The sequence below is a fragment of the Petaurus breviceps genome, unplaced genomic scaffold, assembly GCF_028583685.1.
Source record: "Petaurus breviceps papuanus isolate PSGF00001 unplaced genomic scaffold, PetGlider_PUasm1.0 226, whole genome shotgun sequence".
Classification (NCBI taxonomy): Eukaryota; Metazoa; Chordata; class Mammalia; order Diprotodontia; family Petauridae; genus Petaurus; species Petaurus breviceps.
In genome coordinates this window covers 1,022,007-1,028,522 of record NW_027185890.1, presented here as the reverse complement: position 1 = coordinate 1,028,522, position 6,516 = coordinate 1,022,007, and positions in this window count along the sequence as shown.

Below are 6,516 nucleotides of genomic sequence, written 5' to 3'. Positions count from 1 at the left end.
ACTTGGTCCCACTACAATCTGCAGGCCAGGAGCTGAAGCAGCCACATGTGGCTGTGGCTGCAGGACTGTGGTACCTCAGCTGCTTCTCGTCCCAGGGCAAAAGCCGATGCACTCCGAACTACTGAATCCCAAAATCCACACTGCACTGACCTCTCATTTTGTCCTTAGCATCCTTCTGTAAACCACCCAGCTGCTGGTGATCTAAAGTCCCTCCAGCCAGTAGCTGCTCTCGGGCTAAGATCTCCAGGCTCCAGGGGGGCTGGGCTCGGCTCCCAGTCTGTTGTGCTGATCACTTACTGCCAGCCTGCTGGGCTGTCCTCAGTGGCAGATTCACTTCTCTGTGTCATTTTGCGGGCTCTGTAGCTCCAAAGTTTCTTCAGTCACCTTTTACATGAATTGGGGGAGGTGGAAGCCGGAGCCCCTTGGAAGTCCTGTTTCTACTCCGCCATCTTAACTCTGCCCCCCATTACAATATTTTAAATTAAAAAAATGGCATTTTAGTCTGGATGTTCTTTTTTTAAAGCATTTTGTTTGTAATTCTCCTTTTTATCGTACTTTTTAAATTCTACATTATATTTTAGTAGTGTTAAATATTTTATTTCCCTACTAGATTACACATAAGCTCGCTGAGAAAAGGTGACCATGTCTTTTTTAGTCCAGTGCTGCATATATTTAATAGATACTCATGAAATATTTGTTGAACTAATTAATAATAAATATTCTATTTTGAATGGCAATACATTGTACAATTTCAGTAGATTAAACAGAATAAATGCTTAGTGAGTTGTTCCTGCTGAACTTAGAGTATTTGAAATGCTAGAAATGAGGGAGTTTTAAGATTTATCAATAGATACAATTTTTTTAGATAACTATGTGGTATTTTTTACAATTTTTTACAATACAATTTTTTAGATAAGTATGTAGGGTAGATCACATGACCAACAATAAGGCTGAATAATTGCTTCATGTACACTTCTTCAATGTTCAAACCTCAAAGGAAAGGTATTGTTTGTCAGATATAGTAATACAGAATTATCCACAAGATAAGATAAAACCTTCGCATGAGGCAAAAATCTTATGAATGAATACTGGTGAACTTTAATACTTAGCATTTTCCTTCAATACCATGTCCCAAACTATTTGCACTGCTGGAAGCAGCTAGGTAGCTCAGTGGATAGAGTGCTGAGCATGGAGTCAGTAAGTTGTTTTCCAGTCAATCAGTCAAGTCCTATCCTTAGTGACGTCTTAGACCATAGTACACCAGCCCCATCTATCCTCTACTATCTCCTGAAGTTTGTCCAAGCTCATGTTCATTGCTTCCATGACATTATCTGTCCATTTCATCCTCTGCCATCTCCCTTCTCCTTTTACCTTTAATATTCCCAGCATCAGGGTCTTTTCTGATGAGTCCTATTTTCTCTTTATATGGTCAAAGTATTTAAGCTTCAGTTTCAGTATTTTATCTTTCAATGAATAGCCTGAATAAATGTCTTTAAGGATTGACTGATTTGATTTCCTTTCTGTCTAAGGGACTCTCAAAACTCTTCTCCAATGCCACAAGTTGAAAGCATCAATTCTATGGCACTTTCCTTATAGTTTTCCTTTGTGTATATGTGTGTATATATATCTTTTCTTATAGTCCAAATATTAAAACCATACTTTACGACTGGAAAAACCATAACTTTGACTATACAGACCTTTGTTGACAAAGGTGATATCTGTGCTTTTAAGTATACTGTCCAGATTTGCTATAGCTTTCCTTCCACAAGGAGTATCTTTAACAATTGTCTTTTGATTTCCTACTTTAGCATTCCAGTCCCCTAAGATGAATGTGACATCTTTTTTATGTTATTTTTAGAAGATGTTGTAAGTCTTCATAGAACTGATCAACTTTGGCCTCCTCAGCATCAGTGGCTGGAGCATAGACTTACTGTGATGTTGGTTTAAGAGTGAAAAAGGAGTACAAACGGGCTGTATATTGTTGCCTTATTTAACTTAAATGCAGAGCATATCATGCAAAATGCTAGATTGGATGAATCAGAAGTTGGAATTAAGGTTGCCAGGAGAAATAACAGTTTCAGATATGCTGATGATATCACTCTGATGGCAGAAAGGGAAGAGGAACCAAGGAGCCTCTTGATGTGGGTGAAAGAGGAGAATGTAAAAGTTGGCTTGAAGCTTAACATTAAAAGAAGAAAATAAGATCATGGCAAATGGTCCCATCACTTCCTAGAAAATAATGGGAGAAGAAATGGAAGCAGTATCAGATTTTCTATTCTTGTGCCAAAAGATCATTGCCAACAATGATGCAGGCATAAAATTAACTAGCAGTCTCCTACAGCAGCCCACTTTCCTTTTGGATAGCTCTAATTCAGGCCTGCACAACCTGCAGCCTAAAAGCCACTTATGGCCCACAGGCACACCAAAGGATTTTGGGCAGCCTGGCAAAAACCTGTAGAGAATGTTTCCCTCTACACTTTTTGCAGGCCACCCAAAGTCCTTTGGCATGTTGCAAGCAGCCAGGCTGTGGGTTATGCAAGCCTGCCCTACTTGTTGGGATGTCCTCTTCTTCATGTATACAAGGTCAAAATGTGCCTCTGTTCAGCTTTCATCTGTTTCCCCTGGTTCTGCTTGCTGGAGGCAAGTGGAACAAACCAAATCCCGCTTTCACATGACAGTCCTTCAAATACTTGAAGATAAGTATGATGATCCTGTTGAGTTTCATCTCCTCCAGCCTAAACCTCCTAAGTTCTTTCAATGGATCTTCATATAGAACCATCTTGAGACCCTTCCCCATGCGGTTTGCACTACTCTCAAGGCTCTCTATATTATCAATGCCCTTCCCCACTGAGAATAGGATACGGTATTCTGGATGTGGTCTAACCAGGGCAGGTTATATATAGTAGAACTATTAACTCTCCTGCTCTCTACATGTACCTCCCTTAATAAAGCCTAGTACAGAATATTCATTTTTTGCTTTTTCTTCCAAGGAGCATAATGGCTTTACCACAAAGTGTAAGAAAAACGCCGTTAGTGCATTGAATAAAGATTGCTGGGAAAACACGGACAAAACAGTCACTGTAAATTGGAAATATGGAAATAGATAGTAGAAACGTTGGAATTAGAGTCAGAGAAGCTAAGTTCAAATCCTAGCTCTACTATTTACTATTTTTCTTTGGGTTACCTCTCTGGGACTTTTCTCATCTGTAAAATAAGATGGTTTGACTAGATTAGCACTTCTTAAATTGTGGGTTGCAATCCTATATGGGGTCTTGAAAAATTTGGCAACAGTAAAATGTTTCTGAAAGTACAGTGATCAACAATTAATTTAAAATCAAATGCATAATGAATCCAAGGTATTTCTGTCAGTGCTTGCCGGTGTTGCATTGTACAATTTCACTGTCTCCTGGGTTCTGAACACCCAGCAGGTGCACTTTGCACTGCACATTCTGGAAGCTAAGCCTTTTTTAATGAAAACTCAAATTGCATTCACTTTCTTGACTGCTATATCATACTTCTGACTTAGATTGAGTTTGATGTCCACTAAAAACTCCATATCTTTAAACAAACTTCTGCATAGCCATGCCGCCTTACTTCAATCAGTCAACAAGTATTTCTTAGGCATTTAGTGCTTCAGTGCCAGGCACTATACTAAGCATTGGGAACACAAATACAAGTAGAAAGAAATAGTTTCTGACATCAAGGAGTTTATAGTCAAAAAGGGGAAGACAATATAGAACAGGGAACTGGAAAAGAGAGGGTGATGAATCCACAGTGTCATGGCTAGAGACGTCCAGGGAAGAAGATGGCAGCCTGGAATTGTGCAACATAAGGCCAAAGTTGTTCTATGAAAGTCAAGGGAAATTCTACAGTTGGAGTAAAATGACACAGGTGATGATATCCAACGAAGAAAAGGAGCTCTTGAATTTCAGTCTGACTAACTGAAATAAGTGCCACAATTACCACTTTGGCTTGATCTGAATTCCAGTCCATTTTTGCCATATCTCTCTTCTTTCTTCTTGTTCCAGGATTCAAATCCTCATCCATTTGAATATTGCTTTAACTCGGGAAGTCTTAACCTTTTCAATGTCATAGATCCCTTTGGTAGTCTGGTAAAGCTTATGGATGGACCTTTTCTCAAAATAATGTATTAAAATGTATAAAATACATGCCAATTATATTGAAATATAGATATCAAAATAGTTTTCAAAAGAAATTCATAGGTGTCATCTTAAAAACCTTTGTTCTAATCTTTTCTAACCTCTTCAACTACTATGAATTTATACTGGGACAGATTCTGTCCCTTACAGTCACCGGAAACCCCAAATTAATGACTTCCGAAAACCTGTGAACTTTATCCTGGAGAAGTCATTTAGCTTGTATGATCCCAGGGAGACTTTCTAGCCAAAAGATTCTTTATCTCTGACACATACTGGACACAATCCTGTTTGAGTCATTTAATTTCTCTGTATTCCTGAGAAATTGCTGATCACTGGGTGATCAGAGGGTGTTCCCTGTACCAATGAAGTCACAAATCAAGAAAAAAAATCTATCATATTTTATTCAGCCCAATCTTCTAGTTTGTGAAGATATTTTTAAACCTTGATTGTTATCCACTGTCAGCTATCCCACCTAGTTTTTTATAATCAGCGAATTTGGTAAACACATAATCCATACCTTCATCCAAATCATTAATAAGAGTATTGTGCTGAACAAGACCAAATACAGATCCCTGGGATAATCTGTGAGAGAACTCCTTTCAAACTGATATGAAAATATTATTGACTGCTCTGGGTCTAGCTATTCACCCAGGTCCAAATCCAATGAACTGTACTCTTGCTTAGCTCATATATCTCCAACTTTTCATATAATAACAGCATCAGATGATTTTTCAAATGTTCCATTAAAATCTAGGCACTAGATAACATCGAGTTCCTCTGATACATAAAATTAGTAACCTGACTGGTAAGACTTTTTCTTAATGAAGCTGTGTTGACTCTTTATAATCACGACTTTCTCTCCAAGATCATAGGATCTTAGATTCAGAGCTGGAAGTGAACTCTTATTTTACAAATGTGAAAACAAAGGTCATAAAGCTTAAATGATTTGTCAGAGGTTACATATCAGGTGACAGATCATATAATTAACTTTGTGTGTAACTGCAGTGGGGTGAAGAAGTACTCCAGAGTGATTAGGATGTTTGAGTAAGAGTCTATGATGGTCATACCCTTGATCTTGTCATTATTCACAAATACACCACTTCCATGTTCAAGAATTCCAAAATCCCCTCATCTGGCCATAATCTGTTGACATTTTATTTCCCTGTCAGCCTTCCCTTACAAAAACCTATACTTTTTCCATACTGTGACTCCAATCCTGTGACTACTCAATTCTCTCCCAGTCTATCTCACCTACACTAGTCACTCTTTTCCTCTTTTCTTTATCTTAACTCCTTGGTGAACCAGTTCAACTCGGTATGTCCTTTTCTCTCAAATCTCTAGTCCCCTTATCATTTCACTAATTGCACCAAGACAAAAACTCAGCCTTGAATCACTCTCACCATTTGCCTCTTTTACTCCTACTCATGTGCTGCTTAATGGAAGAAAAAAACTCTCTGATTGGGCCCACTACAAATTTGTGTTACACAACTTCAATTGGGTCCTCACTGCTGCTAGGCAATCATATTATATTTGCCTTACCAACTTACTATCCTATTTTTCACAGTATCTTCCAAATCTTTCCATCCCTCTACAAACCTCCCATGGCTTCTCCTATCCCCACTGTCTCAGCTAAGAATAAACATATTTTACAGGAAAAAAATGAGGTCCATTTGTCATGAATTCCCTCTTCCTCATCTCATATCACTCATATGCCATCTGCCACTATCTTCTCTTTCACTCCTGTCTCACATGCTGAAGTGGTCTTACTCCTTACTTAGGCTAATCCCTCCACTTGCTCAAATGATCCCATTCTATCTTCTCTCTAGTAAACAGATTGTCTGTTAATGCCATTCTTTCACTTATTTTCAATCTCTCCCCATCTATTGGCTTATTCCCTAGTTTCTACAAATATATCTATTTCTCCCCATCCTTAAAAAATTCATCCTTCTATCTCCACTAAACTCCTCAAAAAGGTCATCTACAATAGGTTCTTCCCCTTCTCTCATTTTCTTTTAATGCTTTCTGACTTTTGACCTTATCTTTCTGCCAAAACTACTCTCTCCAAGGTTGTTCTTTTGCTTGCTAAATCCAATGGCTGTTTTTTAATTCTAATTCTCCTTGACCTCTCTGCAACCTTTAATACTATTGCCACTCTCTTCTTGATATTCTCTTCTCTAGGTTTTTGGGGCACCATTCTCTCCTGGTTTTCTTCTTTTCTATCTGACTGCTCCTTCTCAGTCTCCTTTGCTGAACGCTCAACCAAATTATGCCTTCTCATCATAGATGTCTCACAGGATTCTGTCCTGGGCCCTCTTCTCTTCTCTTCTCTTCTCTCCTCTTCTCTTCTCTTCTCTTC